Source organism: Macrotis lagotis, chromosome X, assembly GCF_037893015.1.
Source record: "Macrotis lagotis isolate mMagLag1 chromosome X, bilby.v1.9.chrom.fasta, whole genome shotgun sequence".
NCBI lineage: Eukaryota > Metazoa > Chordata > Mammalia > Peramelemorphia > Peramelidae > Macrotis > Macrotis lagotis.
This window is the reverse complement of record NC_133666.1, coordinates 664591651-664605471: the sequence shown is the minus strand read 5'-3', so window position 1 is coordinate 664605471 and position 13821 is coordinate 664591651. Positions and strand designations below refer to the sequence as shown.

Here is a 13821-nt window from a genome sequence, read left to right as displayed (position 1 = left end):
TGCAAAGGCAGCAAGCCAGAAGAGAGCATTCTTTTCACAAGGAAGAATAAAAAAGGAACAATAAGGAAAATAAACTATCAGAACATCATAGTAAGTTAGTATAATGAATAACATATGTTCCAAGCTATTCTATGCAACATGAAGTTATGCTACTATAGCACATGGGAATATGAAGACAGTCTAACTATGACCTTACCCTCAAGATGATTACAGTTTTAGGGAAAGATACAGTTTTCAAAAATTAAATTAATAATTTTTTCTCTTCATCTAGAACTGTGATTTCATCCATGAAGGCAATTATTTATGGGAACTACCCCCCCCACCAACAGAGATCATCATCTTGTGGATAATTTACAGAATTGTCTTAGGCACTTAAACGTTAAATTACTTATCAAGGATCTCAAAACTAATCAAGTTGTCAATCTTGAATGCAAGTCTTTCTGGCTCTGCAGTTGGATCTTCATTCATTATGTTATGTCAAATACCTAACTTTTTAGAGGAGAATATTAGGAAAGAATATTAGCAACTGAAGTAATCAGGCAAGGCCATTCCTAAGAGATGATACAAGAACAGGACCTTGAAGGAACCCAGGAATTTTCATAAATACATGGGAATGAGGGTGGTTAGGTAGTGTAGTGGATAGAGCACCCGCCCTGGAATCAGGAGTACCTGAGTTCAAATCTGACCGTAGACATTTAATAATTACCTAGCTGTGTGGCCGTGGGCAAGCCACTTAACCCCATTGCCTTTAAAAAAAAAAGTAGATAGGAATTTCTTTGTTGCTTCAGCAATAGTCGACATATAAATGGTAATTCATAAACATTATCTCATGATCTAATCTTAACCACCCTATGAAGCTAGGATGACAAGTAATTTGAGTTCCATTTTACAATGAAAAATTAAAACTCCCGCATGGCCGCACACCTGGCTCCTGAACATTTCTCACCACCCCGAGGTGGTGGCGGGGCAGGAGGGTCAGAGCCTACGTGGAATTGGCCGGGCTTCCAAGGCCCACCCGGAGGGACTGGAACCGGACCGGGGCCCGACGGGTGGGGAGTGGCCCCGTGCCATTTGTACGATATGTGGGGAGGGGGTGTCTACTGTGAGCCTCAGCCCAACGTGGGAGCGATGGTTCCACCTGCCCAGGAGATCGCTGCCGCCGACGGCGACGCCGGAGCCGGGGTTGAGAGCCCTTCCCAGGGCAGCGCCCCAGAGCCCCGCGCCGCTGCCCGGGTCTCCAAGACTGAGCCGGCGGAGAGTGGAGACGAGCAGCCACAGGAGACCCCTTCCCCAGAGGAACTGGAGCAGTTTGCCAAGGAGCTAAAGAGGAAGAGGATCACTCTGGGTTATACCCAGGCTGATGTGGGCATCCCCTTGGGGGCACTCTTTGGGAAGGTTTTTAGCCAGACCACCATCTGTCACTTTGAGGCCCTACAACTTAGCTTCAAGAACATGTGTAAGCTCCGACCTCTGCTACAGAAGTGGCTAGAAGCAGCTGATGACAATGACCACCTTCAGGAGCTGTGCAAGGCTGAGACAGTCCTTCAACAAGCCAGAAAGAGGAAAGGCACAAGCATTGAGAATGGAGTTCGGGAAAGCTCGGAGAACATGTTTCTCCAGTGTCCCAAACCCACACTTCAGCAGATTAGCAATATTGCTGAGCAGCTGGGCCTTGACAAAGATGTTGTCCGGCTTTGGTTTTGTACAGGCACCAGAAGGGCAAGCGAAGCAACGGCAATTCACCCCGAGAGGATTTTGAGGCAACTGGCTCCTTCCCTGGGGGACCTATGGCTTTTCCCCTACCTCCAGGCCCTCCTTTCAGTCATCCCAGCTATGGGGCCCCTCATTTCACTACTCTTTATTCCCCAGCTCCTTTCACAGAGGGGATGCATTTTCCCCTCTCCCTGTTACCCCTTTGGGCTCTAACATGCATTCAAGCTGAATGGCTAGTCCATCCTTGGACAGAGAAGGTGAGAGAATAGAGATGAGGAACCCAACAAAATATTATGAGGTCTGGAAGTTGGTCAATTAAGTTCTCTAAATCCTGGGAGTATTTAGGAACAGGGAAGAATGAGATCAATATTTCAGAGATTCATAAACAGATTTTTGAGGGGGAATGGGTGGGGGAAAGTTGGAAAATTTGTTTATTAGTTCCACATCTCTTTTATCTCCCAACTCTTAAATAAAACAATCTTAAGCAAGTCATATTGAATCAAAGCCCTTCAAGTATTTAAAGACCTCTATTGGGTCCTCCCCTCTGACCCCTCCAAATTAAACATTTGCTTCAACCAAAAAAAAAAATTAAACTTCAACCAAAAAAAAAACTCAGAAAACTTTAGAGACGTGCTATACACACCAGGGTGGAATATGAATCTAATTCATTTTAATTTCAGGTCCAGAAATTCTTCTTGCCACATTATGGTATGTCTATATTTGGTGAACAAATAATTTTTCTAGATCTATTCCATTTTATATACATATGTGTATATATAGTATTACCATGAATTTCAATAACTTCAACATTCAAATAAATGAGTTTGTCATTTGTATCTCTGTCCCTGCAGAAATTCAACCAGCTGTTATTCACTATTATAGAATTTCAGGATTTATTAATAGCAAGCCACCTTCAACTTTTAATAGAATTCTGGTTCAACTTTATTAAATGATTCCTTTTAAATAGCACATTTGTTGGCTCTGAAATTGAATGAAAATGATGATAACATGGAAACTGATTTCCCAGCTTCTTCCCATTGTGAAACAGAGTCAATCAACAGTAGTTACATCATTCCTTATCATCATCAGGCAAAACTCTTGGGAAAGTTTCCTAACTAGATTGAGTAGTACATAACTCCCAGAACTTTTCTGAACCCCAAATAGATTTGGCAATTTCAGCTGAATTTACTGATTATTCAATGAATATTTATTGAACACGCAGCACATTGGGCAAACCCTTTCACATGTTGGGTCCCTGGAAAAAAGTATCCCAGTTCCAATGTATTCTGGAATCCCTTGAAATCATAGCTTATGCACACTCATCAATAGGTTTATTTTCATCAATCAATTGGATGATGCAATTAAATTCCTATCAAAGGAATTTGTTGAAATGGGTTATTAAGAATAAAAGACTATTACAATACTTTTTCCTAAGCCCAGAACACCTTTTCAGTTTTTCCCATACCGACAACCTTATCACTCTACTGAAACTACTCTCTTAAAAGTTGTCAATACTGTCTCAAACCTTTATTAGCTATGTAACTTTTGTTGTCATTTCTTTCCAAAGCAAGTTTTCTCATCTATAAAATGAGAGTAACAGTACCATTAATATTCAAGAATTATTGTGAGCATAAGATATTTTTTAAATTACTTTGCAACTCTCTAAACACTAATTAAATATTAACATTTTCTTCTTCATCATCAGCATCATCATCATCTTCATCAACAACAGCATCAATTCATCCTTTTTCTTTTCTTATTCCTCATCCTACTGGACTTAAGATTAGACAGTGTTGACCACCTACCTATCCTTTCTCTTTGCTTTAGGATTTTTGTGAGACTATTTTTCTTAGTTCTTCTACTACATGTTTCACCAGTCCTTCTTAGCTTTCTACACTGCCTCATCATCCCAATTAGAATCCCCACCACACACACATACTTTGTTATTACCCTCAGGATCTGTTCTAGTCCCTCTCATCTTTCTTCACAATCATTTGTTGACCTGATTATCTCCCATGGGTTTAATTAGCATGTCTGAAAATGACTCCTAAATTTAATCTAACTATTCATCCCCAGTCTCTGCTCTGAGCTCCAGGCTTGTATCACAAACTGCCTATTTGACAAATCAAACCTAATATGTCTAAAATGCATTTTGTCCTCGTCCTCCCCCATTTCTGTTTAAAGCACCAACATTCTTTTGGACCCGTATTTCCAATCCATAACCTTGATATTATTCTCAATTTTTCATGCTTCCTCATCCCACATTATCCACTCAATTGCCAAATCTTGACATTTAAAACAACAGTGCATTTCTCACATCTGAACCATGTTCCATATTCATATTGATCAAACCTTATAATTTCTCTTTTAAGTATTGCAATGGCCTCCAAATGGATCCTTCTGCCTCAAATTTCAATCAGCTCTCATCCTGCCCTCAGAGAATCTATGGGAATTTTATCAGGCACAGATCTGACTGTGTTTCTCTCCATAATAAAGTCTTTTGACTCCATAATAACTATACACTAAAATATAAGCTCATTGGTTTATAAAGTGCTTCGCTATCTAGCCTAGCCCTCTTACTTTTTAATCTTGTGAACCATTATTTCTCTTTGTCTGCTTTTCAGTGCAAACAAATTGACTTTCTCTCTGTTCCCCACATATGATACTCCATCTCTTATCTCCATCCTTTGCCTGGCCTTCCCTTATTCCTAAAATTCAATCCCTTCCTCATTTCTGCTTCAATGAATCCTTCTCTTCCCTCCAGCTCAAATATCTATTTTATGGCATATTTTCTTGATGCCGCCAACTGATAATGACCTCTCTTTTCTCTGCCTTTATTTAACTATATCACATCCTATTCAAATCTGCCCCGTATACATTCACTTCAACAGACAAGGTAATCTGAAGGTATATTCCAAATTTGGATTTGAATTATGACAGCGATATAACATGGTGTAAAGCCAGAAAGTTGTTGAATATATCTTAATCAAAGACCTAAAAATAAATTAGAGAGCAGCATCAAAAGCCAAATGGCAGAAGCAGTTTCTTGGTTAAAAGGGATTGGGTTGCATTTATAGTGGTTCTGGTACAGATTTTCAATTTCATTAGTGTAAAGAACTCTCCTGGTGTGGGAAGTCTCTCTGCCAGTGCAGATCAGCATCTGCTCTGTATTTAGATAGTTGTTTGGGACATTCAAAGGTAAAATTGACTTTCTTTCCACTTCAGTCTCTGCTTTGTACAATCTGAAATCAAGAAGTAAAAAGGTTTGCATGAAGATCCCATAGCTAGTAAATGACAGAGCTGGGCTTCAAACTTAGGTCCTTCAATATTTTTTCACTTTACATTGCAGTTTTCCCAAATGGCTCTAAATGAGAGAGTAATTTTAGTGAGAAGTCAAAAATTTGTATCTGAAAAAAAAATGAATTTAGTTAACATTTTGGGTGGAGTGAATGATAGATGGGTTTGAATCAAACAGAGAGTTCAGGAAGATATGAATTTAGAATACAAGCCCATAAACTTGCCTTTTTGAAAGTCATTGGAAAGACTAAAAAATGTTTTTAAAAGTTTCTTATGTAGAAACAGAGTTATAGGCTTTCTAATAAGATAGATGGAAATAATCCCCTAACAAAGTATTGCTTTCTTTTCTTTTTTTTTTCTTTTTTGGCCTCTAAGGATATATAGTCTGAGGAATAAAACCACATTGAATGAAAAGAAGTAGATGAGTATTGCTCTATAGCTTATGAGATAAAATCCTGCTGGAGTGTGAAACAAATATATGTTTGGTTTATTCTCCCCGTTCTCCAAAAGAAAAAAAAAAACATATCTGCTTGCCTTCTGGGATTTTACTGCTAAAGTTCATCAATTCTTATCATATTTAATTCAGATGCTCTTGAAACACTTGCTAGACAAAACCAGAGGCAATTTCCCTGATAAGTCCCCAAGGGGGGCAACAGTGGGGCAAGTTGAATTGTCAATTTCAGATAATCTGAAACTGGATCAGCGCTTTGTAATGTATCAACCAGTATCTACACTCTACATTTTGGTTTAAAGGGTCATTTCTATACTTTACATTCCATAAAGATCCTCTCATTTCTGCCTGCAAGGGAAAAACAAAAACAAAAAACTAAAAACCACTATTGCTGCTGGTAGAGGATAGAGCATCAAGTGGACCAAAAGTCCCTATTATTCTCTGTATCTCAGAATTTTCTTCTTGAAGACTGAGGGATATATTATTGTATAGAGAGATAAACTTGGGAGTTCTTGACTTGCCAAGGATCAAAATTAGGAAACAGTAAAGAACAAGACCTATTTTACCATCCATCATCTCAGGTTGAGTCATGATATAGCATCTCTATAGCTCTGAGTTAGGATTTTCTGACGAGATTCTCATTGACTGCTCTAGTGTTTAGGAGTAGTTAGTGGTGCAGTGGATAGAGTGCCAGCCCTGGAGTCAGGTATCAGAGTTCAAATCCAAACTCAGACATTTAATACTTATTTATTTGTGTGACCTTGAGCAAATCACTTAACCCCATTGCCTTTCAAAAGGCAAAAATGAGAATCTATATTTGGTCCCTTAGGATTTTCAGTCTAGATTCTCATTGACTCCACTAGTGTCTCTAAAAAACTATTGACTTAAACATTTGAGTAGGACTGACCTTTGCTATGTTGTTAATTAATATATGGTTCCAACTAGTGATGTTGAAGGAACTTTCCCAACAAGGAAAGCAATTTATGTTTGAGAAGATGCCAATTAATTTTCTATTATCAACTATAAGATTTTTTCATTTATTCTTTTTTTAATTTACATTTTTCTATTTAACAAATTACTAAAATAGTCTTGCTTTAAGAGTAAATGTAATCCTTCTTCCCCCCACAAAAGTAAAATAAAAATCTCATGAAAAATAATATGAAAGAAAAGGAAAATAAAAATTGTGCTTCGGTCTGTGTTCAGATATCATCAGCTCTGTCTCTGGGGTGGATTGCCTTCTTTATCATAAATCCATCGAAGAAGAATACTTCCATTTTTTCCACATTTGCTATTATTGATTGTATTTCCCTCCATTCATTACTCTCCATTCCCATTTATCTTATTTTCTCTCTCCTTTCACTGTGTCTCTCCTCAAAAGTGTGCTAATTGGGGTAGCCAAGTGGTGCACTGGCCCTGGGGCCAGGAGCACAAGAGCCCAAATCCCACCCCAGATATCAAACAACCACCCAGCAACCAACCAACCAGTCAGGCAATCCCAATCCCATCATCTTTCAAAAATAACCCCAAAAGTGTATTATATCTGACTATTCTCTCTGACAATCTGCCCTTTCTTCTATTACCTATATCCCCCTTTCCTCCCCAGTCACCTTTCTCCCATTTCCATCTTCTCCTTTTCCCTTTAGAGTAAAATATTTCTATATCATATTAAGTGTGTATGTTGTTTCCTCTCTGAGCCATTTCCAATGAGAATGAAGGCTTACTCATTCCCCCCTCTCAAATTTTCCCCTTCCACTCTATTGCAAAAACTTTTTCTTGACTTTTTTACAAGGAAATATCTTAGTCCATGTACCTTTTCTTTCCCTTTCCCTGGTACATTCCATTTTTACCCATTTGGCTCCATTTTTATAATATATTATTGCTTCATATTCAACTCTCTCTTGTGCCATGTCTAAATATGCTTCTCCTAACTACTGTATTAATTGAGATGGTCTATATGAATTAACAGTATCATCTTCCCATGCAGAAATACAAGAAGTTCAGCATCATTAAATTCCTCGTAATTTACCTTTCTCACTCCCCTTCTCTATACTTCACCAAAGTCCTGTCCATGGAGGTCAAATTTTCTGTTCAACCCTGGTCGTTTCAACAGGAAAGTTTGAAATTCCCCCTATTTCTTCATTTCCCCTGGAAGCAATTTTGCTGGGTAGTTTATTTTCAATTGCTTTCCAAGGTTTTTGCCTTCTGGAATATTATATTCCAAGCACTATGAGTCCTTAATGCGGATGCTGCTAAATCTTATATAATCCTGACTGCAGCTCCATGATATTTGAATTATTTCTTTCTGGCTGCTTATAATATTTTCTTTTTGACTTGGGAGTTCTGGAATTTGGCTATACTATTGCTGGTTTTTTGAGATCTCTCAGAAGGGTATCAGTGAATTCCCTTAATTTCTATTTTACCCTCTGCTTTTAGAATATCAGGACAATTTTCCTTTAGAAGTTCTTTAAAAATGAAGTCAAGGCTCTTTTCCCAATCATGACTGTCAGGTAGCCCAATCATTTTTAAATTTTCCCTTCTGGATCTGTTTTCCAGGTCAGTTGTTTTTCTTATGAAATATTTCACATTTTCTATGAGTTTGGTATTGTTTTATTGTTTCTTGATTCCTCACAATGTCATCAGTTTCCCTTTGTTCCATTCTAAATTTGAAGCAGTTGTTATCTTCAGGGAGCTTTCTTATCTCCTTTTCCATCTGTCCAATTCTGCCTTTTTTTAAGGCATTCTTCTCATTAATATTTTGGACTGTTTTTTTCCATTTGACCTAAACTGGTTTTTAACATGCTGTTTTGTTTGGCATTTTTTATGTGTCTCCTTAACTAAGCTTCTGACTTGGTTTTCATATTTTTCCTACATCTCTCTCATTTCTCTGCCCAATTTTTCTTCGACCTCCCTAATTTGATTCTCAAAATCTTTTTTGAGCTCTTCTATAGTCTGAGCTCAATTACTATTTTTCTTGGAGGTTTTGGATACAGATGTTTGAACTTTGTCATCTTCTGTGTGTGTGTTTTGATCCTCCATGGGACCAAAGTAATTATCGATGGTCAGGTTCTCTGTTTTCTGTTTTCTTCTTTCCCCATCCTGTGTCCTGGTTTTGAGTTGCTTCTCACACTTTTGAGTGTTATTGGGACACCCCCTGACAAGTACTTTAATTCCTTCAGTGTTTTATGAGACATTCTAACTGCTCTCCTGGTCTGTGCACTGGTCTCTGGATGGCTTCAGGTGGCCCCAAACTGTGACCAGTGTCTGAATATGGACAAAACACAAGAGTCCTGTCCCAGGAAAATAGGAGAGACTTTGATGGTCTTCCTGCACTCCCTTTGGTGGACTGAGGGGTTTAGCAGCAGTGGCCAGGAGACTCCGGAGCTGCACTAAGGGCCATGCTGGACTGGGTTCTGTACTCACTCTGACAGAGGTTTCTATGCTGATCTTCCAAGTTGTGTTTGGTGATCGTTGGGTGTGGATATGGCTTCTGCTGCCACATTCCTGAAGAAGAACATGACATCAGTGACAGTATGCCATGACAAACACTGGAATTGGATTTGAGTGAGGGGAGGGGTGGGCTATGCTAAGTCTCAACCTCACTTTCTCCTCCAGAACTATCTAGGCTGGTATAGCTAGGTGGACAGTGGATAGAGCACCTGCCCTGGAGTCAGGAGTAGCCTGAGACTGAAAAGTTACCTAGCTGTGTGGCCTTGGGCAAGCCACTTAACCCCATTTGCCTTGCAAAAACCTAAAAAAAAACATCTGGGCCCACTGACCAGATAGGGATCAGAACAACTAGAGATGATCCATGAGGGGAGGCAATCAGGATTAAGTGACTAGTCCAAGGTTACACTAGTAACTAGTTACACCTAGTAAGTGTCAAGTGTCTGAGACAGGATTTGAAACCCCATACTCCTGTTCCAAGGCCAGTGCCCTAGCCACTTTGTCACCTGGCAGCCCAGTATCAACCATAAGAATCAGAGATCCCAAGACTATAGCAACATATGAAAACTGAAATGATCTGATCCATATCTCTACATTTCTAGATGAGGTCACTGAAAAGTGGCATAACTTTTCCCCTAAGTCACACAGCTAAACAGTTGAACCAGGCTTTAAATCTAGCCTTTTGGATTTTATTCTGTGTTGTTTCCATAGCAATACTCTGAGTCTTACCTGCCTGTTCATAGAGAGGGATAAATTCCATAAATCATGATGACCCTAAGAAATAATAAATGGGTTGGGGAGAATTTGGGGATATATCTATGACTATATCCTTTGCCCAGAAAAAGTCTAGATTTTTGGAAACACATAGCCCACTGCTCTGTAAAAGATTTGAGCTCAGATTATTTGCATAAATAATATTAGCAGACCTATAGATGGAAAAAACTAAAATAAAAAAATAGCAAGCAACCCAAGTATCCAGTAATAAGGAAATGTGATAAATAGATTGTGGTGCCTAAATACAATAGAATGCAATTAGAGAAATCAGAACCTTAAACAACAGAAATATAAAAAGCAAACAAACAACCACAACTACAAAAGAATAAAATGGAGAGAATTTAACAAAATGATGCAAAATAAAAGGTTCAGAATTAGAAGAACATATTATACAGTGGCTATCATGACCCGAGCAAAAATGGAAGAGAATGACGGAACAAAGAATATTTATAAAACTTGGAGAGAGGAACTAATTGTGATGTGATGCTTTTTGCATTGATATTAATTAAAATAATTTAATTAAAATAAATAAGCAATTTTGATTGTTCCTACTAATGGTGAAATTAAGCTTTAAATAATTTTTTGTAGGCTTAACTTTGCAAACCACTTTAAACAAATGATCTCCTTGATCTTGTGGGAACAAATACTTATTATTTATGAAAGATGCTTTTATTCCACTTAACTGATGAAGAAAAAGAGGCATAGAGCAATTAAGGTCTGGACAGTGGTAACACAGACATAAGATAATGTTAGTTCTCTCCTGCCTTAAAGTCTAATAATCGTCAATGATAATAATAATGATAATCATAAGTAATAATTCTAACATTTGCTTTTATTTTTATGTTTTGCAAAGTCTGTTTCCTATATTTCCTCATTTAATCCTCACAACAAACCTGTAAAGTATTATTACTATTATTATTATCATTATTATTTTACAAATGAACAAACTGTCCCTGAGGGGGGCTGATTACCTAGATTTAGATGCTAGCAAGTTTCTAAAGCAGGATTTTAATAACAACAACAATAATAATAACAGTAACAATAATAGCATATATATATATCCATATATATAGTACTTTAAGGTTTGCAAAATGCTTTATATATGTTAACTCATTGTCACTGAAACAATGTGAGGTAAGGGTCAATAAGTTATTTGTCCATGGAAACATAGGTAGTAGGTTTTTGAGGTGGAATTTGAACTCATATCTTGGAAATTCCCATGTTCAATGTGTTCTTTTTTGTTTTTTGTTTTTTTCTGACTCCAGAGTTGGGGTCTATCAATTATAATATGACAAACAACTTCGTTCCATTAAACCAACAGGTACATGAATCAATATGGTCAATTCAGAGAGATAGTCAGATAGACAGAGACAGAGAGAGGCAGAGAGGCAGAGAGACAAAAAGACAGAGACAGAAGTAGAGACAGAGAGAAAAGCAGAGGCAGAGAGAGAGAGACAGAGACAGAGACAGAGACAGAGACAGAGAGACAGAGAGTGTAAAACTAAAACAGAAGAATCACACCAAAATTGGATAATATTAATAATATGTGTCTCAAAAGACATTTATCTTGAGTTCACATAGAACATTAAAAAAGGTAGCATAAAGAAAAATGTCTATATTATTTGGAATTTCTCCTCTGTCCTCAATTCAAATTCACACAGTTAAAAACTAAAGTGGTTCCCAGTATACAAAAAGATCAGCATAGAAATTTTGTTTTAAGTAGAACAAAAAAGAGCTTGTATTGTTTTTAATCATTTCTGACTCTTCATGACACCATTTGGCAAAGAAATTGGAGGACTTTGCCATTTTCTTCTCTAGATCAAATTTCCGAAGAACTGAGGCAAACAGTATGAAGTGACTTACCCAGGGGCATATTGTTAGTATCTGAGGTCTAATCTGAAGTCACAAAGATGAGCCTTTGTTGATTCCTAGCCCAGTGCTCTATCCACTGTATCACATAGCTAACTCTGAAGAAATGTTACCAGGATGGTCAAAGGATAGAAATTATGCAATATTAAGATTAACCAAAGGGACTGAGAATGCTTAACCTAGAGAAGAAAAGGCTTAGTTGTGGCATGATAGCTATATTGAAATATTTGTAAGTCTGACCCAGGGGAAAAGGGATTAGACTTGATCTGTTCTGTTCCAAGAACAATCATAAGAGTGTAATGAGATTTATTTCATGCCCAGATTAATTAGGATGTCTCCTTCTCATGTAGGAAAAACTAGGAACCAGATTATGGGAAATTGTAGATTGGAACAGGCTTGGATATTTTGTGTTAGCCTTCCATGGGGTTGGGAAGAATTTTTCCTATTAACTATGTAGCCATAGCTTCTTTTTTCTTTATGATTACTAATTCTTTATTGCCCTCCCTGCTATCTTCCCTCTGTTTGTATTTCCCCAGCTTATCCATATTCCCCAGTATTTTATTTCTGAAGACTACCCCCTTCAGTATGTTTGCCCTCCTATATGAGCCCTCCCTTTTCTTTCCGCTTTCCCTTTTTCCCTTTTCCTCTTCCCTTCCTTTTGTTAGTTCCCCTTTATTTCCCCATTCCCCTTCCCTTTCTCCATTCCCCCTCCCCTTTTTCCCTTTTAAAACTTGAAAGGTTAGATGTTTTATAAGTTAACTGAGTATGTGTAGGTTGACTTTAAGCCAAGTCTGATGAGAAGACGATTCAGGTGTTTCTCATCTCCTCCCTTCTTCCCCTCTATTACTATAGGTATTTGGTACCTCTTAGTGTAATGAGATTTAACCCATTCAATCCCCTCCCTCCTATCTCTTTCCTGTCCCCATTTTTAAAGGGGGTAGTGTTTTTACAATCATACTATCTGAGTCATAGAAAATTCTGAGTGTCTGTCACTTCTAGTTCAGTATATTCTATCTAATAGAGTTAAAATTCTTGAGAGTTATTAGACTCTTTCTCCCAAGTGGGGTTAAAGCCAGTTACATCTCTTTAAATAGCAGTCTCATGGATAGATCATGAATGTCCATCATTTCTGGCTAGGTATATTCTCTCTGTTAGAGTTACAATTCTCAAGATTTATGAAAATCTTTTTCCCCATGCTGGGATTATAGCATCAGGAATTTTTGGAATTCTTCCATTTCATTAAATTTTCATCTTTTTCCCTGGAAGAGAAGGCTCAGCTTTGCGGGATAGTAGATTCTTGGCTGCATTCCAAGCTCCCGTGCTCTTCAAAATATCTCGTTCCAGGCCCTTCGATCCCTTAATGTTGATGCAGCCAGGTCCTGCATGATCCTTACTGTGGCTCCTTGATATTTAAATTGTTTCTTTCTGGCTGCTTACAGGATTTTCTCTTTTATCTGATAGTTCTGGAATTTGGCTACAACATTCCTTGGTGTTTTCATTTTAGGATCCTTTTCCTGGAAGGGATCGATGTATTCTTTCAATAACTACTTTGCCCTTCGGTTCCATGATATCAGGGCAATTTTCCATCACTAGATCCTGTAATATTAAGTCCAGGCTTTTTTTCTCTTCAATGTTTGCAGGAAGTCCTATAATTCTCAGATTGCACCTCCTCAATCTATTCTTGAGGTCAGTAGTTTTGTTGATGAGGTAGTTTACAATTTCTTCTATTTTTTCTATTTTTTGATTTTGTTTAACTGGTTCTTGCTGTCTCATGGAATCATTAGTTTCTGCAGACTCCATTCTTTTTTCTTAGGGAGGAGTTTTCTTCATTCACCTTTTGCAACTCCTTTTCCAATTGGTCAATTCTACTTTTGAAAGAGTTTTCCATTTGACCAATTGAGGTTTTGTGAGAATTATTTTCTTTTTGCATTTGCCCAATTGAGAATCTGAGAGAATTATTCTCATTTTGTATTTGTCCAATTGATGATCTGAGAAATTTATTCTCATTTTGTATTTGTCCAAATGAGGATCTGAGAGATTTATTCTCTTTTTTGTATTTGTCCAATTGTATTTTCTAAGGATTTGTTTTCTTGTTGCAAGGTAATAATTGTCTCTTCCAAATTTTCCAGTTGATTTTTAAGCTCCTTCCTTATTTCTTCAAGGAAGCCTTTCTGTGCTGAAGACCAGATTGTATTCTCCTCAGAGGTTCTAAGTCTTTCTGAGTTAGGGTCTTTCCCTTCCAGGAATTTTTCTATGGATCCACCTCTCTGCTG

The 13821-nt window shown here is 37.7% G+C and overlaps 1 pseudogene; it reads left to right on the top strand.

The window, feature by feature from the left end:
- Positions 1-912: 912 nt before the first annotated feature.
- Positions 913-2284, top strand: LOC141497801 (POU domain, class 5, transcription factor 1 pseudogene; annotated as a pseudogene).
- The last annotated feature ends 11537 nt before the right edge of the window (positions 2285-13821 follow it).